We start from the raw sequence: 23023 nt of genomic DNA, 5'->3' as shown, positions 1-23023 counted from the left end.
TTGACAGCAACTGGAGGATAGAAACAGTACTCGTCTGGCTGTTGTATTCCGGGGCTCGGTAACACCTGCTGGCCGTCTGGCGGAGGACCGTTGGTGCAGCCTTTAGCTGCACAGCTTCAGCGTACGTTATTCATCTCTAATCTGGGATGGAATTAGAGAAACTACAATTAAACTTGGCCATGTGGAGGACATTAAAGCCAGTTCCTGACAAAAAGGGGGCCGATGGATTTTCCCAGGTGTGTTCTGGCATAGTACACATCAGTCTTTGGTCTGCATTTAGTCCTTCCCACTCTCATTCCCCGACTCTCTGTAGCTTCCAGGAAGGTTCCTTCTTAGAGCCAATACTCTTTTTGTGCAAGTGCCTTCCTGTGCAGAGGAACTGGAAAAAGGGAACCACAGAGCCAGAAGAAATGGCTGAGTAGAGTCAAGCAACTGGCATGTCCACATATCTGAAGGGAGGTGTCACTTAAACAGATATTGTCATCTCAGAGGGGCAGAGGAATCCTGTTCCTGACGGCAAATTTCTCTCCCTCGCTTTCCCCCAACCTCTCTAGCCCAGCACCCTTCTTCCTGGGAATTTGATTTAGGATTATAGTTGAAGGCTTTCTAAAACAAACTTCAGCTTAAACCTGCAGACAGGTAAAAAAAGCACACATTGGATGCTAGCATGGTTTTTTCCCCATCTTGTGGGCGATGGACTAGATGGTTTAGAGTAAGGAAGAAGCATTGTTCCTTTGCTGACAGTCTCACTGCTAGAGGTTTTTTGCTGAGTCAAGCAAACATTCACCCCTTGGAGTTGCAGCCAACTTGCTCAGACTGGTAAGGTAATGTGGTGGTGTCACCACCTGGACTAAGCCATTTTCTTCCATCGTGAAACTCTTGCCTTCCAGCCTACTGCCCATTTCCCCTCATTTCTGTCCTGGTAACATTGTCATTTGTTTGTTGCCTTGATAAACTGTGATGTACTGTTCTGAGCTCTTTTGGGTACAGCTCAGAAACTGAAAGGACTGTTAACGTGTTTTAAATTTTATATCTATACTTTAAGACTCTTTGATGAGAATTTTTTTTTTAAAATTATTTTCTCGAAGAGAAACTTATGAGGGACAGCCTTTTGAGGGTTTTCTAGAGACACTGTGGCTCCTGTGAGTGCCAGCTCTAAATCTGGATTTTGGCACAGCCTTACAGGGTAACTTTGGCACCACAGTTCCTCTCTGTGCCTCAGTTTCCCCACCCATTAAATGGGAACATTAATGTCTTCCCTCCCTACCTCATGGGGAGTCCAATAAACTCATGTGGGAAGCTGGGGATGATGCTATGCAAATGTGTGAATTTTTGTAAAATGGACTTGAGTTTTAGTTCACTTCCCTGTCTCCCATCTCCCATAGGCAAAGCCTCCTCCCAGAGTTTCTGCCTTGGATCCAAAGCCCAAGAATAGACCATTCTGGGTCATTAGCTCCTTAACTCCCTCCTCAGCCTCTCGAACTGGGCCTTAGTCTTCTTTTTACGCTTCAGAAAGAAGGCTGTTCTTTAGACAGGTTCAGTGGGGTCCTTCCAGGGCCCTGGACCACCCTCATGGGGAGTTCGACTTCTCCAAACCTGGAACACAGTAGGATACAGGGGAGGTCGTGATTTAGAGACCTGCTCTGAGGCCATAGAGTGCTGCTTTTCCAAATCTCTTCAGTTTCTCCTGGCTATTGGAGAAGGGCCCACCCGGGGGTAACTGTTGGAACATGTGGGAGTGTATCTCTGTACCTGTACGTGATCACCCTCATCACCATATGTAATAAAACATTTCCTTTTCAAGTCAGAGCATGCCTGAAAGTAAGGGGTTTGTGGAGAGCCGGGCTCTCTAGGGACTCTGGTTGCCATAGCAACCTCTAGACCGTTCTATCTTCTGATTTGGGCAGCAAGGAAGAACAGAAGACTACATACCCCCAGCTTCTGAAATGGGAACATCTCCTGCATAAAGGGTTAGGGGCTGGTCGTGCCAGAACAGAGATGTGTGACCTTTGGAAAATGAGAGGCAACCAAGTCCCCAAAACTTTCACCCTGGACCTTTCTTCCTGATTTCCCCACCCTGTCACTGAAGCTGCCTCATCTCACCTCTGAGTCTTCAGAAACTTGAATGCTAAGCAACTGCCTGTTAAACCAATGTCAATATTATCTTTTTCACAATGACACACAGAGCGCTGGAGGGATTTGCTCCTCAAGAGGCAGTCAGGCTGGGCATCGCAGAAAGTCATAATAATTTTAGTCCATAATAGTGTCACGGAGTTTTCATGTCCTCAGAGAGAGGCTCCTCCCAGCTCTAAGAGAGATGGAAAGAAATGACATTCTTTCCCCCAAGGAACAGTCTAGCTCCTGGGAAGAATTTCATAGGTGGTTCTTAAGAAGTTGAAGAAAAACTGAGAGGCTGTGACCTGACCTAGTTCCTGCGAAGGATTTTGCCAAATGATCCCTCTCTGACTCTGAGCCTCTTTATGTGGATTTTGTGCCCTGAGCACCAAGAAAATATGCACCCTGTGTTGCTGCGACACCTGGAGTGGCGATTTCACAGGTCCCAGCAAAGGCAGTGTTCAAGCCATCTTTACACTTGACTCAGTTCCCAGAAGTCTTCCTGGATCTGTCAGGCTCAGCAGAGACGTGGGATATTCCTTTGGCCTGATCACCCCCAAGGAGCGAGAGGGACAGCTGGCCGTCTTTGCATCAGAGGTAGGTTTTATTGCTGGGGAATTTTCCTTCTGGCTCAGTCCTTTGGGCCAAATTAGAACTCAGGGTGGGAAAGGGTTGAGAGAAGGTGGGAGAGCATGCATTTGGGAGAATCAGGGTTTGGAATTCCCTGTCCTCAGCAACCACCTTGCTCTCTTTCTGTATATGTTTTTTGACTCCATCCATTTTAGTTTCCTTCTTGTTTCTCTTCCTTTACTTCTGCCTCACCCTACCCTTTCTCATCATCTCTTTTCTTTGCATTTCCCCCTTCTTTTCATTCTCACTTGCTCTGCATTTTTTTCTTTTCAACTTTCCCTTCTGTTATTTTAATGCCTTCTTCCTTCTGTGTGTCTCTTTCTATCCATCTTTCTCTCCCTCTTCAATTTTTTCCGTGGCTGGGAAAACCTACAGGATTTCTGCTGAGGTCACACTATAAATTCTAAGACTAGCAGTGTTTGCTAAGGAGATTGTTCTCCAGCTGAGGATTCCCCTTTTACCTGACATCTCATATACCGTCCGTTCCTACCATGCTCACCTCTGAGGGAAAGTCCTGACCTTACAAAGCAATATGAGATTGCTATGGGTTTAGAAAAATGTCTCCCAGAAATTTCCTGAACCTGCAAGGATGAGAGAGAGAGAGAGAGAGAGAGAGAGAGAGAGAGAGAGAGAGAGAGAGAGAGAGAATGAGAGAGAGAGAGAATGAGAACCTGAGATAAATACTCTGCCATATAGCACTGAAATATAGTCACCTTCGGGTCCCCCAACCTTAAGCAGCTTACAGAAAGATTCAAGACAAAGGAACAGTAGAAATAGTAAAATAAACAGAGAAAAGAGGACTTAGAAAGGTATAAGATTGGAATTAGCCTGGAAAAAGCCTTAACTCACAGGTGGCCTTCTGACTGCCCTTAGTCCGCTGAAGGTTCTCAGCTCGCAGCTGTCTCTTGTGCACTGAGGGCAGAACAAAAGCTAGGACATAAATCCCAGCAGTGCAAGGTGTACGGGATGCTTCTTGACCAGAGGGATTATGATTCACCACCAACCAGTCTATAGGAGAGCCTGTGCACCCTCCTTGCTGGAGGTCATAGAGCAGGAGTGTCCAAACTTTTTTCAGCGTTTTTTACCAACGGCCATATGCGGTAAAATACACAAACAGCCGGGCCACTCACTTGAGGTGAAGTACGTATTGCCTCACCTGGTTTATTTAAGTAAACTAAATATATTTTTGGAACTTGCTGCGGGCCAATTAAAAATGGATTGCAGGCCACAGTTGGCCCGAAGGCCACAAGTTTGGACACCCCTGTCATAGAGCATAGGGTTAAGTCCCACCTTCATCAGGACATTGGGGGTGGAGCTTTTGGGGGGTAATGGGAGTTTCCTAAAACAAGACTGTGGTGAAAGTACACTATAAATTAACCAAAAAAATCATTGATTGTGAACAAAACGTGACAAGAGGCGAATAACCTGGGAGAGTCACATCTTGGCTGGGAGGATGGTTTTGGTTTTACGAATCTAGAAGTTTAGCATCTCTAAAGATGGACCAGGCTGGATACCCAGGGTGGAATGACAGTTTCTTTCTTCTGCCACATGGGGACACTTTAGAGACTTGTTTTTTTTGTTGTTGTTTTGTTTTGTTTTTGACTAACCATGGTTGGATTTGCATATTTGTTTGTTTTTACTCTAAAGATAGTGCAAACCGTTTTTGGTAAATGCAGAACATAATTAGCATGTATGGAACTACAGTAAGTATGTGGTTATTATTCATTACATGGGACGAGGGTGTTGAACTTGCCTGAGGAACTTACACTTTGCTGGCAAAAAAAAAAAAAAAAAAAAGAAAGAAAGGAAAAAGAAAACAGCAAAATCTCCACAAACAAACCAAACAATCCCACCTAATCTCTGCACCTGTAAACCCAGAATTCCTGAAGAAACTGCGGAGCTTTGTTCTCCCTGCAGCAGTCATTAACCCTTAACAGCCTGATGACGGGGTTCCAGCAATCTTTGGTGCTTTGGGTAAACAGAAGAAGTGGGGTAGCAGCCTTCCATTAGCTCCCCCTTCCCTGTGGTTGCTCATCAGACTTTGCTCTTTTGCTCTGACTCAGCTGTCACTTACTAACCCCTTCCTTCTCTCCCCTTGGTGCTTTTCCTCACATGACACCTTTCAGTCCTGAGGCTTATCTTTCCTCTCTCCACTGGCTGAGCCGTTGCTCTTGGCAGTATTTCTGTCCCCTGGCATCTCTACGTGAATGCCAAATAGATTCCCAGAGAATATTGTCCTCCTGGGACAAGCTGGCTGGAAGTGCTATCCAGCTCTGATTGTTTTTGACTATGGGTTATTGCCCCAGGAAGCAAAGTGTGGTTCAATTCTAGCTTGTCAAGGTCACTTAGGGAAGGAAAAGAAATCCATTCTTTAAATGGTAGGATTTCCTCTCTCCATCCCACTTTATACCTGGCTGCCTCCGGTTGCACAGATGCTTCATGGCAGAATCAGGCCTGGAGCTGGGTGGGAGCTTTAGCGGGAGAGGGAGCTTCCCAGATTCAGGCCACTGAGAATAAGGACAGATGGGTGCCTGGCTCTCCTGTTACAGTCCTCCATGAACCACTTTCCTGCTCTGGATGCGAGGTCTCTGTGGGGTTGGAGACTGCCATGGCTTTCACATCCCTTTGCTCTGAACTCCCAGAGAAAGGTGTTCGCCCTGCCTCCTCACCCTTTGTTGGTCCTCATCCCCTTGCCACCCGAAGCAGGAGTGGAAACCTAGCGCCAACTGCTTTGAAAGGTGATCCAAACAGAACAGTGACTCCCTCGTTTCCAGAACAAAAGAATAAAAGGGGCTGACACTATAGCCAGTATCAATAACACTGGTCTCAACTTGGCTATCAGTTAGCCTATTTGGGGCCTAGCCCTGGTGGGGTTTAATGACACACACACAAAAAAAAATTAAACACAACTCCAATCTCATCACTGTTACTGTGAAGAAGATTTTCCCCTTGTCTGTCATGGGCTCTGGCAGACACTCTGCCTGCCCCTAGCAAACATCTTGGAACCTTCAGCAGCCTCAGCTGCAGGCTGCAGGGAGCACAGACAGACCCCGGCTCTTTGGCGAGAGCAAAGCCGACATTTCAGAAGGAAATTGCAGCCACGCAGTCTGCTGGCGCTGCTATTTTTGACATGCTTGCTGTTCTCCCAGTCTTGACAACCGCTGTCTCCAAGAGACAGACAAACCCGCTCTTGGCAGCAGAGATGCTTTGCTTTGAAAAAGAACATAGGAAGACAGTCCTGCGGCTGGGAGGGGCCGGAGGACGCGCCATTCCTTCCCTCTCTTCCAGGAAGCCCCGCACCTGGCTAGCCGGGTCGTAGATCTGATGCTGAGGTGCCGTTCTCGCCTGGTGAGTTCCCACCACTCTCATCCTCCCCGGTGGGGGTAATCCTAACAAGAAGGAGAATCTGCCCTTCATTTAAAACATGCTCAGTGCTTTCAGACACCACGTCATATCCCAAAGAGGTTAGGAGCATGGACTGTGGGCCAGATTTTCTGGGTTCAAATCCCACCTCTGCCACTTACCTGCTGGGTGACATTAAGCAAGTTCTGAAACCACACTGTGCCTCAGTTTCCCTCTCTGTCAAGTGGGGGGGATAATAAGAGTACCGATTTTGAGGATGAAATGGGCCTCCTTGTACATATTGTTACATGTAAGCATAATGCAAAGATCGGCTATTATTATCCTACAACAACTAAATGAGGTAATAGGCGAGGCATTGTTTTCCTCTGGCAGATGAGACAGTTGACGCTCAGAGGGCATGTTCAAGGGCACACTGCTAATGTGTGGTCCGTTGTCCTCAGGAGAGAGAGAATTAGAACAGAATGCCGTGAGGTTCTGATTGGTACTAAGCAAGAAGACAGAATGAGTTCGTGGTTCTTGAAAATGTACGTGGGCTTTTATTTGCATGCCAGTTTATGTCTGATGGAAAACTAGCAGGTGTCCTGTGTGTTTTTCCCAATGGGGCTCTGACAGCACATAGCTACCTATACATCATTCTACAGAGCCTTTTCTCACTACCGTCACTGTTCTCCTCACCTCACGTGTTAACGTCCCCAGGGGTTGGTCCTCCACTAGAGCCTTCTTTACATACTTCCTCACGTCTTCCTCCTTGGGACTAATGCAGGGTCTCACAGTTCGCCCTAGGGACAGAATCCGAAAGCCAGACCCCCTGCTCAGAGTTTTCGTACACTGTTCCAGTGGCTTTCAAAATCCCACCTCCACTGGTCCTTTTCCTCAGTGTCCCCCTCTGTTCCCCAGCCACCTTCACATCCCACTGTGTCCTCACCCCTCATTTTGCAGGTGGGGGATGCCCTGTGACATTCTTTGGGTGTGTTTCAGCTACGCTTTCCTCCTTTCAGGTGGAGGAGACAGGAGACCCCAGAGTCAGAACAAGCCAGGTCCCCTACTCCTGTGGGTGATCCTTGGCTTCCACTGTGACTAGAGAGCGGCTGCCTCAGCTCCCATTGTGGGGTCCCTGCTCAGGCCAGATGCTCTATGCACCCTCTCATTCCCACAGCCACTGAGCTCCCCAGGAGGACCTTGCCCAGGGCAGCGCAGTGGGTCTGCCCCACTGCCATCCTGAATTCGGAGCTTCTTGGATTGCTTGCCGTGAGAGTTGGGTCTGAATCACCATTTATTAGCTGCACCTCATTTAACCTCTCCAAGCTTCAGTTTTGTCATCTGCAAAATAAGGAAGCTAATTCCATTTGCTTTTTGTGAGGTTTGAGGCTCAAATGAGGCTGCAAGTTAAAGGGTTTAGCAGGAAATGAACTCTCAGCAGAGAAGGCTTTCCCTCTGCCAGGCAGCTGAGGGGGCTCAGTGACACCGAATAGCCACAGGCTAGGGCTGGGACCACCTGTATTCTCAAAGAAAGACAGGGTCCCGGTGACTTCAGTTTTGCTCTCTGAAACAAACACCAAAATGAAATATGACATAAAAAATTGACTGAGCATAAGTAGCTATTTTACCAGAAGGCTCTTTGCCTAGAGGCTTCACAGCAGAATCTCTTTAAATAACTGCACCTCAGATGTGACATAATATATAGAAATGCAACTTGAACATATCTTGTAAGAATAGGATGGATATATGGGCAGTAGTTTTTTCAACAGTGAATTTCCAACCAAAGTTGAGTGAGGAATCTTCCTCACCCCTTCCCACGAGCACAAGAGCACTGCGAAGGGCGTTTAGGAGGGTCGCAGATGGACAGAACCCGAGAGCTGGAAGGGGCTGGAAACCCTCCTTTGTGAAGGAGGCATCTGCTGCCAAGAAGTGGAATGACCAGCCCACAATCGCACCGGCAGTAAGGGGCAGAGCTGGGACTCCCATTTTCTGACTCCAACCTCAGGATATTTTTCTGTGGAAATTGGAAAACTAAGGATCATTTAACCATTTTTTTAAACCAACTTGATTCATTTCCCACCCAACCTAACTCCTTAACTGACCTGTCCACAGGAAGTGGAATTAAGTGCTTTTTAATTTCATCTTTCTCTCCTGACTTTCCGAGGTACAGAGGCAGCAGGCCTAGCTAGAGAAATCCTGATCAGAGAACCAGCTCCTGGATTTTTAAGGAAGGGTTAATAACTGTTACTCTGTTGAGTACCAAAGGTATTCTGCGTTGGGCAGAGAGGCTTGTGTATAGGCTGTGGCCTGGGCAGACACGCCCTGGGCTTCAAATCTCACGGAGATTTAAACTTCCAGGGCTTTGCTTTGCTTTTTCTGTTAAATTTAGGGACTGGGCTGCAGGAAACTGTCATAGGTTGGAAAGCAGGAGGTTACTTGAGACTTCTGTATTTTATAGAAGAAGGGAGGAATGTAGAAAGTTAGCATCTTACCCACAAGTGCTGACTTCTGATGCCCTGGGAAACAGAATCAGCTTCTAGACTCTTCTCTGTACTTTGTTGCCCTGGTAGAGAAAGAGAAGTTATTGTTGGGTTACAGGTCTCTTTTATAAATCATTGGACTAGGGTCAGGGAGAACAAAGTTTCCAGAAGCCATGGTAGCTGGGCCATAAATCAGACAGATGCTCCCCAGCTGCTTGCTGCTTGGAGGCAATTTGGCATTGCTGGAAAGAAAGTCTGGCGTGCTGGAGCAAATAGCGTGCGTGCCCTGCAGGACTGCTCTCTGCTCAGGAGGGCTCCCATTTGCCCTAGAGCGGCACTCACATGTGTGCATGTGCAGCCCATGCCCTCAGCCACACCCAGCCAGAATCCTATTAGCTGTCTTCTGCTCATCTGGAAGTATGATTGCTTTTGTTTTATTTATTTATTTTTTTCTGCATCTGTAACCCTCTGGTCATGGTTTTCCATGCCTGCAGAATTCCAAATAGCAATCCCAGAGCACCCAGCCTAAAACTGCAGGTTACACTTGATAACAGGTCCTAAATATGTGACTTCTGGGGCAAATATGACACCATGTTCAGAAATACCAGATATGACAATTATATCTCAATAAAGCTGGAAAAACATACAGTAAATATTGGAAGATGGCACATGCAGTGCTGGGTTTTTGGTTTCCCTCGAAAAACTAAAGGTCTGGTCTCGTTGTTACTGCATTTCGACTCTCCAACATCAGTCAGCAGGGGCTGAGCACAGCTGCCCTCTTCACTGGGGAGTGGGTTCTCTTTTGCCTAGTGCCACCAGGCCGGGCCGTCTGTCATTTGCGTTGTGCGCACAGCGTTGTTTTTCTTGTAGGTGGGAAACACTTTCCTCTGTGTGCATTTCTACCGCAGATTACAAAATCAACGACTGAAGGGTGTAGTGTTTAGGGAAACTACACCCACCCTGCTGCATCAGGTGACCCTGTGGGACACTGGTGCATGACTGCTCTTGAAAGACTTTCTGTATGATCTCATTTAACCGAGTCACGGTGGACTATTAAATGGGGAAGAGGTAGGTTTGGTTGTCAGAAACACATAGTGAGGGCTGACAGCCTGGGGAGGAGACAGTCACAACTCCGGAAGGCAGACAGAATTATGTGGTTGCATGGAGAGCAGGAACCTCAGAGGAATCAAGAACATGCTAAGTTTTGTCCTTCGTCAAGTGAAGACGGCAGGGCAATATGTGATGCAATTAAGGATTTCGCTCTAAAATGATTAAAATGAGAAAAAGGCAAACTTGGGTATTTGGATATTTCTTATTTGAGGATGACCTCCTTCTTCTCTGATGTCAGCCAATGAGCCATCACTCTGCTCCTGCTGGTGGGATGGGATGCGAGAGAGTAAAGAGTGGGGATTCCTAAGTGATGTGTGGCTCTCCCGGGGAATGGTTGGCGCCCAGCCACGGGCTCTGCGGCTGTCAGGTGTCTGTGTGACATGGTCACCCCAGATCCTTTCTTGCCTCTCTTCCTAGATTTTACCCCGTCAGTTTTGGCTCTCGGGTGGACTCTCCTGTCTGTGAATGTTATTGGTCAAAAGTTAAGTGACTGTAGTTGGAACCGTGTCCAACATTTTGCCTTGGGAGAGAGATGAGAAAGGCTCTCCTCTTTTCCTAGGTTGACCTGTAATTTCATTAAAATATTTCAGGGCCAGAATTCAGGAGGGCAGTCTCAACAGCATTTCAGGCTAGAGCCAGCTCAAAATCCTTAGGATTCCAAGAGAGAAATAGATTTCACATGGGTCACCCCTCAGTGGAGACAGCTTTCACTTCTGAAAACCCAAAGTTAAAAGGATGTATAACCGCCCCACCATCCCACCGCCCCCAATTTGCCCTTTGCAGGAGTGCATAAAAATTACATGAGGCTTAAAGAAAATCCATCCCAGACCTTACATCTTAATGCCTGTCTGCCTCACTTTTTCCCAATAAGTACACTTCTGAAAAGTTATTGTTTTTGACATGAATTGAGTGTGTGTGTGTATAAAAAAATTAAAATATTTTTCCTATCAGAGGTGCTTTTTACTAAAAGGGGGCCTTTTAGGTTTTAAAAACGTATACAGTAAATTTGAAAAAGAGTATATAGTCTGTAGAAAAATGAACTTCAACTGGTTTACGCCATACTTCATACTCATAATTCTTTCCTCCACTGGAAGGAAAAGGAATGCTGTGTTAGTAGAAATGATGGAGATTGCTGACCAGATTTGAGAAAGAAAGAGGCTTTTTATTCATTGGAGGAACTAGGGGATATTTTTCTAAATATGTGTTCAAAAGTGGGAACTCTAAGAAACTCTCTTACCATTTCCTCTTTTTTTTTCTTACTGCATTTTGACTCTCTGGGTGAAGAATTTGCAACCCAGTGCAGCACGGCATTTCTATCATGCCTGCCTATGGGGAGAGGTGGGATGGGGGAACCGAGACACAGTTCTGAGTCCCTCGTCTCTGTTAACCATATAGGACGGGGGTGATGTCGGGCCCCCCAGGAGTCAGAGTCCAGTGCTACCACCCACAGGCTGGGTAACTATGTGGCCCTGGGAACTTGGGGATCTTCTCTGAGCCTTGGTTTTCTTCTCTGTAAAATTGGGCTGTTAATGTAACGTCCCTCGGGGTGGCCAGTAGAATTAAATGAGATAATGCTAACCAGGGTGCATCACAGTGCCTGGCATGTTTAAGTATCCAATAAAAGTGGGTTATGATTTCCATGGTCTCGTTCTTCTCTGCCTGTTTCAGTGGCTACTGAGGCCCGGCAAGGCCTCTGACAATCGCCCAATCTTTAGGAACAGCTGAAACCACTCAAAGCCCTTGGAAGTCAAACTCTTTGGGGAAATATATATGCAGTCGTTTCTCTCACTCTGTAGGTTTCTATTTTCTGACCTAACACAGAGCATGATTAGCCTATTCAATCCTGAAGTACTTGGTTTTGACAAAGGTGACTCATGCAAAGAGCTTTAATACCCTTTTAGACTGAGAGCTTCTCCATGCTAAAAAAGCCAGCAGAAGAGGAGATCCAGGAATTCGGACAAATTTCTATAAAAAGAACATAAGCAATGAAGTGACTTATCCATTCAAAATCCCTAGGAGCAGTGAGAACATCCAACTCACTTGGGAATTAACTGAGAGGTGGAATACGTGAGTGTGGGAAGATCCTGTGGCGCAGCCCTTACCTTGCCTGACTTCCGGAGAGGGAGCTGTAAGGAGACTGACTGCTCAGGACCCAGTAGAATGTTTCCTCGAGTGCCCAGCAGGTCCATAAGTGTCCCTAAGTGTCGATATATTTGGGGTCGACGTTCTTCTTTGGAATTGCAATACAAGTCAGTGGAAAATATGACTCAATTCACAGATAATATATTTCCTTACGGACAACATTTCAGGAATTATTTAATTTGCAAGGACATCAGCTGAACTCACTTGATATGTAAGTAGAGAATAAGACAAGATGATGTGGAATAATTGAGCTGGAAGAGGCTTCCAAAAATCACGGAACCCATTACTCTGCCCCGCAATAGAAAAAGTTCCTGATTATCCCAGACCTCTTCTGAAACATCCCCAGAGAGAGAGAATCCATAACTGAGACTCCTTCAAGCTGTGTGTGTTGGAGCTTCACCCCTTTGTTGTAAGAATGTTTTCTTCCTGTCTTGGTTACACATCGCCTGTGTACTTTTAACTTCCTTCCTCCCATTTTGTCCTTTACTGATATGGCTACTCGACTGACCATATTATCTAGAATAATTCCTTATGCCAGAGTTCCTCAAATGTGATCTACAGAATGCTCATCTGACACGACAATCCCATGGAAAAAGAATCCCCAGGCACTACATTTCAGAAACACTGCCTCTTGGAGAGACACAATGTATATGAACAAAAGATTAAAGGCACTGACAAATCATGCAGCAAATAAACCTATTTCATTTTTTTGACCCTTTCTGGGGTAACTTCTAGTCACATCCCACAAAAACTGTAATCTAAGGAATACATTTTGAGAAACTCAAAGAAATATAAAACTCCTTGTGATGGATTTGAGTCATGGAACCTCAGCCCTTAAAGGTTTTCTCAAATGGACCATTTTTGTAGCTTTTCTTCACCCCTCTTGAGTTGTGCAGAGACATAGAATCAGTGTTTTGATAAGGCTCTGGGTACCGTGAAAGAAGATATCCTTTCCCCTCTTGCCCTTCAAAGCCTTCTTAAAGAGAAGTCTTTGGGAAAAGTAACTGTAAGAGTTAGTTTTATTTGTTAGATTTAGAGTTTCTATTTTGCTGGCAAATGTCCACACTTCAGAGACACTTCTCCAGACAGAAGACTTACTTATGATGTTCGCTTATGGAGTAACAGTCTAATTTCCATGTATGTTGTTAACCAAATAAAAGATGGGAACATGCATTTCTATGCAGGAGTACTTTTCTAACTAAACTCGACTTTTAATGAAAACATTCAAGCGTACCTTTACTAATTAATGATCATACGTATAAAATCTCAGTCACAATCTGTGGAAGACGCAAAGAAATACTAGTCATGAACTCTAAGTAACCAGGTTTCCCAGTTTTCTTTCTCGTTTTCCTACATACTGCTCTCAGGTGCGACACACTTTCTCCCAAGGTACTTCAGGCACTGGTGCCTCCCTGTGGGATCTGGTCCCTCCAGCGCTCGAATTTAAGGCCTCTGGAAAGCTATTTCCACTCTGTGCTCTTTGTGCTGCTCAGGGCTCTTACCTTTGACTCCACTCTGCTGACCGCAGGAAGGTCTGATACCCTTGTCTGCTCCTCCACCTGCTGGCTCAGACTCAATTCTTTCTTCCAAGGTTTCCCTTCTGTGCTCAGAGGTAAAAAGGAGAGAGGGCCTAGCTATTCTTGACCTGTCATTGCCTTTGAACCTGCTCCTTTTCTGGACATCTTGGGCTGAGGAGGAGTTTTTGATATCTGATTGCTTCTTTCATCATTTTAAATCCACCAAAAGTCAGAACAAGTGAACTGTGGGGAAGGTGGGGGAAGCATCTAATTCTGGGTTTGTCACTACCCTGCTGTGTGACCCTGAGCAAGTCACTTGCCTGGCACTCAGCAAATGTTAGCTGTTAGTATTATTCTCTGGCCTCGTATCTTCATCTGTACAGTGAGATGGTTGAATCAGACAATTTTTGAGTTTTTGCTTGAATATCCTATAGCTTATTCATTAAATGTACGGATGGTTCCCCTGATGACGTGGCAAACTTGATTGCTTGGTTTTTGCCACCAGAATGATCTTTAAAAAGAGAGCTGGAGTTACTAAAATTTCAACATTATATAAAATCACTGAATTTCAGGCCTCATCTACACCAGCCTCTTATTTTACAAAGATCAGAACATAACGCTTAAAAATGTACTGAGCAGCTTACAGCAAAGTTTTGAAAGAGATGTAATAATTTTCATGTAATACCAAAGTGAGAAATTTCTTTTGTCTGCTTTTCTCTTACTTTTCGTCCCTCCTTCCTTCCTGCCTGCCTGCCTTCCTGCTTCTTATTTTTCTTAGACGAGTTCTATCTGAATTATTAAGTGATTCCAGGTCATTTTTTATTTTAAAGTTGCAAAATAAACATTCCTTGCTTTGGGCTGTGTCAGCACCTTGGCATCATGATTGGAAAAATGTTGGACACTGAAAGGAAAGGCGCTTCTATAGTAAGGAAAAGCAGGAGAAAGCAGAGCAGCAGGGGTATAACCAGTATTCCCCGGGTCTCTGGCTTTCTACTTTCCAGGGAGTCTGTTAAAAAGACACAGGAAAGAAAAATTGGTACAATTCTTTGGAATCCTCAGACAGGGCAGTGGCCCCCAGGGCAGGCGTTGGATTGGGTGCCACGCAGTGGCTCTGGACAGAAAATTCTTGGCTGGGTAGAAAGTGTCTAGCTCTGCCCTTCTAGCTCAGCCCTGGGAGCTGGCACCGTGCGTCTAAACCAGGGGCCCTCTGAGCTGGGTCCCCATCCCACACGGCTGCACCAGTGTGGGTGCTTTTTGGTGTTCGGCCATCCCCTCATCCATTGAGCTTCCCTTCCTACTGCCAGCGCAGGCTGATGAAGCAGCAGAAACCTGGAAAGGAGCCTGTGTGGGTCCTGGTATGCTATTCAGCCTTGAGCAAATTGCTCGAAACAAACATTTTATTTTCTGACTTTAAAAGTAATATCTGATCATTATGGAAAATTAGTGTACTTCAGAAAAGCATAAGGAAGAGCATAAAAGTCCCCATAATCCCACAACCAGAGACATCCAGTGTTGGCATTTTGTTGGGTTTTTCTTCTAGACTAGCTCTGTCTTAGTTTGTATCTGTATCTCTATAGAGATCATATTGTATTTCATTTAAAAAATTTCATATCATGTCTCTAATTTTCTCATGCAATGATTACATAAGCCCCCACAGATGCATCATGATTTTGGTAACTATCCCCAAGGTTGGACATTCAGTTTGTTCTTCTAAATGAAGCTACAGTGACCATTGTCAGTACAGGTATTTGTTCACATTTATGCCTATTTCCTTAGGTTGTATTCCCACAACAGTCAAAGAAATATGACAAATTGACGAAATCATTTCCTAGACTTCAGTTTCCTCACCTATAACAGAAACCACACTCATTAAGAGCAGAAAACACTTCTCAGCAAGCAGGAATGTTGCTAGTAGGAGCTTTGGATGTACTAACTCATTTAAGCTTCCTAGCAGTCTCAGTCGTATTTCCACTTAACAGAAATAGCTTGCCCTAAGTCCCACAGCCAGTAAGTAGGGTGGTGGGATTTGAACCCAGGCAGTCTGGTCCCAGAGTCCTGGCTCTTAACTGCTGTGCTGACACTGCCCCTATGAGAGGAAAGAACTAAAGTGAACCTAATCCCTCGGGTACCTTTCAGTCCTAGCATCATCTGCATTCTTCAATTCGACACTCGCGTTGTTCCACAATAACACAGTTGCCTCTTCATCCCCCCATTTGTGTGTTTAATGAGGTTGCGTGAATGCGTGTGTGCGTGTGTGTGTGTGTTTATATAATCTTATAAATGGAAGAGTCAGCAGAGAGTGTGAAGCAGGAAAGCCTGGACAACCCATTGACAAAATAATAAAACACTCATAATCTGTGTTATTCGTTACAGATTACTCATCATGGTTTCCTTTTTATCTGAAGGTTCTCAGGCTCTTTGGCTGGGAAATTTGTCATTATAATAATTGGACTGTCAGCCAGTGGAGCAGGAATGGGATTGGATGTGGTCGTCCAGTGCGGCCGGGCCCAGGAGCACATGTCTGTACATATTATCCAAGCAGGACACGTCCCCTTCCTAAGCTGCTCTGCCCGTGCTGTCAAGAGCGTTCTGGGTCTGACTCCTCATTGTGTCGGAAAGGAGAGAATTGACACCTCGCCCCTGGAATGGCACGTCCATGCTGCTTGCATTAAAACTTGCTCAATATACAGATGGCCAGCCCTCCTTGAAACTCGGATTCATCAGATCTGAGAAAAGCCAAGAACTTGCATTTTAAAGACGTGCTCCAAGTGATTATCTTCAGGAAGTTTGGGGAGTCTAGGCAGTGGGCCTCAACTTTCATAGGCCATCACAATCACCTGAAAAGCATTTCTTAAAAGTACCATTTCCTGTCCCTTCTGCTGTCTCATCTTACTCCTTCCCCAATTTGAATAACTGATTTAGGGTGAAGTCCAAGTGCAGCATTTTAAAAAAAGCTTCTCAAGAGATTTTAGTGCACAGCCAGAGGTGGGAACCACTAGTCTGAGAATTTCTGACGATAATGATTTGACACCTTTACATGTAAGTGCACTTCACATTTTACACATCTCTTTCACAATGGAATATCATAACAATCCACTAAGGTCAGGAGAGAAGGCTTTATGATGATTGACCTTGGCCCAGAGACGTTGACTGAGTTACCCAAGGTTGCACAGCCTCTCCCTCAGTCAGCAGTAGCTGTTCTCTGCCCAGCCTAGCCCTTTGCAGAAGGGCAGCCTCCCACTCCCTGAGGATCTTCCAGGATGAAATCACATTAGCCTCCCTCAGCTGCCTCTCCTAGTGTTGACTCGGGAAGCCCTTTCTTTTCATCCTCATCCACAGCCCTTCTACTGCAGCCACTCCTCTTCCCCTGGGAGCCCTCTGTGAAATGTGCAGTTAGGTCTCTCTCCCAAACTCCATCCCACTCAGCAGTTAGATAATGGCACTGAGGCACAAAAGACCTGGGGACCTGGACGGTGCCTGCCACCCACAGCCGTCTGACCTTTGGCCCCCAGATTAGCCCTTCACTGCTGGTCGTCTGCAGCACGCGCAGTGCCTCACAGGAGCATGGAGGGTCACCTGCAGCACAGCTGCCCGTGGCCAATTCCCATCTCCCCAGCTGTCATCTCCTGTCCTGGATGAATGCTCACATTCTCACTGAAGCTTCTCTCCCCTGCACCCACTCCGTCTCCCATCCTGCTCCCAAACAGCCTTAAGGCCCACCTGAGTCCTTCCTGTGCGGCCGCCGTGGGGGCTCGAGGCTCCTGCAGTGGTGAGTCCCCAGTCTGGACATCTGGAATGGATTGGCGCTTAACCAGGCAGAGCAGGGGAAGGAAAACAACCCGGTCACTGCATGGACCCCTCCACCACCCTCCACCAGCAACCAACTATTGGCTCAAATTCCCACCTGACTCAAACCAATGACTCTGTTTCCCTTACTCTTTCTCTCCGCATGCAAACCCTTTCCCTCGCACAGGCTGTGTCCTGGAGAAGTTCCCAGCGACTGCAGGCTTTCTGTGTCAGAATCCTGCAGCCTCTCTCCCTGGGAGGCTGGGAGGAGTGGTGGGAGGAGGCGGGGTTTTGCCTCATAGGCAATGCAGGTAGCAGAGCAGCCCCGGAGGGAAGAGATCAAATGCTTATTCCCCTGACTTCCCTTTATTTAGCCGTCAGCAGCCATCTAACTGAGACCACGCCACCACCTAGCCAATTGCTGCTGCCATGTCATTCTTTCCCTCTCCCAGGGTCTGCCCACCATGGGTTGTTAATTGATTTGGTGGGTTGGTGTGTGTGGAGAGCCAATCAATATCTTCACTGATTTTTGATCCCCCAGGACTGACTTTCAGGAAAGGCACCTTAGTGTGGCTTTTCTGCCAAGTAAGAGGATTTGGAAGGAGAGGAGTGGGGATAAGACTGACAAGCTCTCCTTTCCCAAAGCAAAGCAAGCAGTGGTGTAGTTTTCCCAGGACCCAGAACGGCTGGCTTGCTGGATCTTCACCCTTCTGGTTGGATGTTGTCAGACAGAATGATTCTCAGAGGGTCCACGAGCCCATCGCACTTACCCCCTTCACTGCCTGTCACCCCAAGGCTGAGCCTCCAGCAGCCAAGTTGGCACTGGCTGACCTCACCCCCTGACATGGTGGGTTGGAGGAGGCTTGAACCTGAGCCAATCTGAGCCTCTTTTCTAGAAGCCCTGACATGGGACAGAAGGCTTATTCAGTCTGGGTTAGTCTTTCTATGGAAGAGATGGCAAACTTCCCAGCGGTGGGAGCTGGAAGGGGTCTGATCCATCATCCAACTTAGCTTTCTCATTTTATAAATGAAAAAATCATTGAGGCCTCAAGAGAGCACTTGATTGGCCCAAAACCATATAATTACCATGGTTACTTTAGAACAGAGCTGATTCTGAAGTCTAACGTGTCAACTAACTTACTCTCTTGGCTAAGATGGCATGCCTATACAAATAATCTCCAGTGAAAGCTTGCGTTCCTCTCAGACTGAGGAAGTCATCATAGCCAGGCACTGCATGGGAGCTTCATGGGGAGAGTACAGACTTCAGTGTCAGGATGACCTGGGTTCAAATCCTGCCTCTTCCGCTCACTAGTGTGGCGACTTTGGGCAGTTTCCTCCTCTCTTGGGGCCTGGTGCTCCTCAACTATAAAGTGGGGATTGTTATGCTCATCTCACAGAAATATCGTGAGGGTTTTCTCATGAGGATAAAACATGCTTAGCACACAATCGTTGCTCAATAAAAGGAAGTAGGCTTCTTGGCCAAAATAAATAATCGTTTCCTTCTTCCCTGTGCTCTAATTCTGAAGCTGGTTTGGTTTTGGAATTATCTAGTGCTTCCATGTTTGCAGTTGGGACCAAAGAGTAAGGGGGCTTCCTCTTACCCCTGAGCTCCAAAGGGACGACCCTATCCAGAGCCTGGGGTAACCCTGTAAGCCCACGATCATTCCTCTCAGGCCCAGGGCAACTCAGATGGAGAGAGACATGCGGCAGACTCGAGCAGTTTGAAAGAAACAAGCACTTCTCTGTTACTTTTTTCATAGGCTTGTAAAATCTCTTCAGCCTGCTGTCCCACCTTTACTAAAGGTGTCCTCTGTGACACCACCGCCATGCTGTCACCAGTAAGCTCACTGGGTAAGAGAAAGGGAGCAGGAACCCACCGGTGGAAGGGATTCTTCAGCCTGGTCCCTCCTGGGGTCATGGGGTGACCCCTGAGATGATGCACCTTTTGAAACTCTTTTGAGAGTCGCTGTGGAGGATACTGGCTGTCCTTCCCGGTAGCTCCGCCTTGTGAACTCACAGCACGGATATTTGTGGGGAGAGGGGCCTGTATTGAGAAAGCTATTCTTTCCTTGTATGTCCTTCATGCCCTAAATCACCTCATCTGGGCTCGATTCCTAGTCATTTATCTCTTCCCAGAACAAATCCCTATGGAATGTCCATTGTTCAGGCCCAGATAGGATCCTGCCTCTCTTTACCTCCTGTTCTGTCCTCATCTGTCTGAATCCTAAGTCTCCCTCAAAGACCATCTAGCTCATATACAGTGTCCTGCATGAAGCCTCTGTGTGGACTGGCCCACTTCCTTTGCACTCAGTGGAGGTTACCCTGTTTTTTTGTGGGTTTTTCTTGGGGGGGAATCATTTTTTAATTGTTTTTTTTAAATTTAAGTTTATTGCAATGACAATGGTTAGTACTGTTAGGTTTCAGGCGTACAATTCTGTAATACATCATCTATATACACATTGTATGTTCACCTTCCAGAGTCAGTTCTCCTTCCATTACTACATATTAGATCCCGTTTACCCTCATCTACTGCCCCTTCCCCCCCTTACCCTCTGGTAACCACTGAACTATTGTCTGCGTCTATGAGTTTTTATTTCTTCATTTTTTCGTCTCGTTCCATTGTTGTTTTCAGTTTTATATACCACATGTCAGTGAAATCATATGAGTCTCTACGTTTACTGTCTGACTTATTTCGCTTAGCATTATAATCTCAAGATCCATGCAAGTTGTCACAAATGGCACTATTTCATCTTTTCTTATGGCAGAATAGTATTCCATTGTGTATATATACTACACATCATCTTTATCCAAGCATCTATTGAAGGACACTTTGGTTGTTTCCATGTCTTGGCTACTGTAAATAAAGCTGCAATGAACATAGGAGCACATATATCTTTAACGGATAAATGTTTTCTGATTTTTTGGGTAGTTACCCAGGAGCGAGATTGCTGGGTCGTATGGTAATTCTATTCTTAATTTTTTGAGGAAAGTGGAGGTTACCTTGTATTTTCATGCACATTTTCAGACTAATCCTTTCTAGATACACAAGGCACCAGTCCTCACCTCAAAGGATTGACAACCTACTTGAAAAACATATGTTTTAAGTCCAATTGGACTGGCATTTCCTTGAAGGTGGGAGCCCTGTCTCAGCTTTTCATTCCGCAGCAGCACTATATCAGGGAGATATTGGCTGCGTCCAACAGTGTCAGGAAAACAAAAACCAAAAGCACATTCATTTTCTCCTGTAACTTGGAGTCTTGAGGAGGGACAGCTCCAGGACTGGTAAACCAGTTAGCTATCGCTATGTAACTAACTGCTTTAAACCTTAGGGGTTTGAAACAAAAACCATTATTTTCTAGGTCCCAGTTCAGCAGGTCAGCAGTAGGGGCTGAGCACAGCGGGGCCTCTCTTCTGATCGGGCCTGACCTGCGCTTCCTCGTGCCTCTCTGGTCATTCTGGGTTGATCAGGTGGCACTGCTTCTGGGGCTTGGCTGGCTCTTGTCCAGGGAGTCTTAGTGCTCCTGCACGTGTCTTTCCTGTCCCGCTAGCAGGTGGCCTGGGCTTTTTCTTATGGAGGATATAGGGCCCAAGAGCAAGCCGAAGCATCAAAGCCACCTGAGATCAAGATTTGGAACTAGTGCAGTCACCTCTGCCACATACTGCTGGCTAAAATAAATCACTAGACAAGTCCAGACTCAAGTAATGGGGAAATAGACTCTGCCTCTTGGTGGGAGGAGCTTAAAGTGACCTTGCAAAGGCAGGGTGGGGAGCTTGAACCACTTTTGCAACCAGCCTGCCCCAGCCATGATATTAGGTCTCAGAGGATTCTTTGGGACTCCCTTGGCTTCCCCCTCAGCATTTGCGATCTGTGGTTGCAGAGGGCTGACTGTATGTGGTGGTCTACGACCATTTCATATAAGGGCCTAGCACATCTGCAAATTCTGGAACCAATCCCAGGTGGATACCAAGGGGCTACAGTGAAGTTTGTGGGGAGTCAAAAGTTATTTGCAGATTTTTGACTGTATGGGGAGGGGGGAATCAGCACCTCTAAACTCCCTCCCATTGTTCAAAGGTCACCAGTAATTAATGGAAGCAGAGGGGGTAGAAGATGCAGTAAGTGACAGCGGAGGCACGTAGCAGGTGCTCCAGCTAAGGGAGGAAGAGTAATGAATCCGTCCTGGCTGGAGGCAGTCAAGGAAGGTTTCCCAGACAAACTGACACAGCGTCCAAGCCTGGCAAGACAAGTCAGAGTTTTTAAGGTTGAAAAGAAAATTCTTAGGAGAAGGCATGGCTTGAACAAAGGCCTGGGGGCCTGAAAATGGGATGATGTGTTCAAGATACTGGGAGCTTGGGACACATGGGGATGGAGGGTGAAAGGGTGCAGGGGAAGCTGGAAAAATAGGTTGGAGTCAGATTTGGATGATTCATGAAGCTGCTAGAAGTTAGATTCATTCTGAAGGCCGTGGAAGAAAGCCAGAGTTTTAAAGCAGAAGCATCACATGCCTAGATCCCATTTGGGGGTGATGCTTCTGGCTGAGGTGAGGACAGGAGTGGGAAAGAGACTAGAAGGTGGGGCCCCAGAGGGAGTAGTAACTGGCATTGTCAGTTGTGGGCAGAGGTGGTCCACCCTAGTCTGGAGGGATACTTTATCACTGACATGGTTTATAATTGCTGGCACGTGTGAAAATGAAAGGCTCCGACTTTTGGTTAGTCTTACTATTGCTTTTACATCCTCTGTGGACGACGCACCCCTTTATTGCCTGTAGGGGGGCAAACCTCTCTTAGCGCGCTGCCCTTGGTGTGCCATTGGCAGAAGGCTGTTGTAGGAATCCAGGTACAAGAGGTTACCATCTCTTACTGAGCATCGCTAGGGGCCTGTGGATGGACAGGCTGAGTGTGCGCCCTGCAGTTCAGAGGTAGATTTGAAAAGAACCTTTGTGTTTGAAGTGCTGCTGCGCCAGGCCGCAGAAACTGTTCTCTGATTGTCTCAACAGGGGGAAGTGCGCATGCGCACTTGGAGGGCGTGGAGTGAACCTGGGGTGGGGTGGTTGTCGTCATCCTACTGACCTTGGGGGCATAGTGTCATAAATTCCACCTCCTTCCGCCCCACTGGTCGACCCTCTCTAGGAGCCTGAAGCCCTCCCTCAGGCTGCTAGGACGGGGAGGTAAGGGACTGTGTCTCTTCTGTTACTGGAACTTCCTCCATAAAATATTCAGGGCTGCCAGGAAGTCATCAGGTGGAGATGTTTGAAAAATAGATTTACTCAGAAACAAACCGAATAGCCTGCCAGCCTCCATCCGTCCAGGCGTCTACAGGGGCTCCTGGCCCCGCCTTTGCCGTCCGTCCTTCAGGGGGAGCAGCCACGCACACGAGGCTGCAGCTGAGCACAGTGGGTGCGATGGCTGGAGAGCAGAAACCAGGACGGCAAGAGCGCTTTCCCCACTTCTGACTGCTTTCCAAGGGCAGCCTAAGTGAACTGGGACATGTTGTTCCAAGGGCCCCAGCCACCTCTGTAAAGTGAGGACCTTTGTCATATGTTTGCTAGTGAGCCGCTCTGCCTCACTGTGAACGGAGCTACTCACCTACTTGCTATACCTGTTCCTTTAGAGGGATGTCGGGTCACTGTGAGAAATACCAAACACGAGGTGAATTGCACATAGAACGTCATGTCACAGGCAAATGTGCACCCATCGTTTTATTTATATACTGTGATATATTCATAGAAAACAGAAATGATTTATTGGAAATCTGGTAATTTCTTTGCCTCAGGTCTGCATGTATCCATAGTTCGTGTCTAGCTTGTACAGTTTTAGGCAGTGTTCATATAAAGTGGAAAATTTGCAATTATCCAGTTAACTTCAATAATGGAGTTGACTTTGATTAGTGCTTTGAGATTGAAC

The 23023-nt window shown here is 46.5% G+C and overlaps 1 long non-coding RNA gene across 1 annotated transcript; it reads right to left on the bottom strand.

Annotated features, from left to right (window-relative positions):
* Positions 1-3: 3 nt before the first annotated feature.
* LOC117029023 (uncharacterized) lies at positions 4-17315 on the bottom strand. Its single transcript, XR_004424172.1, has 3 exons — positions 17057-17315; positions 8580-8650; positions 4-141 (listed from the first exon to the last, which is right to left on the bottom strand). It is a non-coding gene; the product is annotated as an uncharacterized LOC117029023 (long non-coding RNA).
* Positions 17316-23023: the final 5708 nt, after the last annotated feature.

This window comes from Rhinolophus ferrumequinum, chromosome 10 (assembly GCF_004115265.2).
Source record: "Rhinolophus ferrumequinum isolate MPI-CBG mRhiFer1 chromosome 10, mRhiFer1_v1.p, whole genome shotgun sequence".
Lineage (NCBI taxonomy): Eukaryota > Metazoa > Chordata > Mammalia > Chiroptera > Rhinolophidae > Rhinolophus > Rhinolophus ferrumequinum.
Note: the sequence above shows the minus strand (reverse complement) of the source record. Positions and strands in the feature narration are given on the sequence as shown.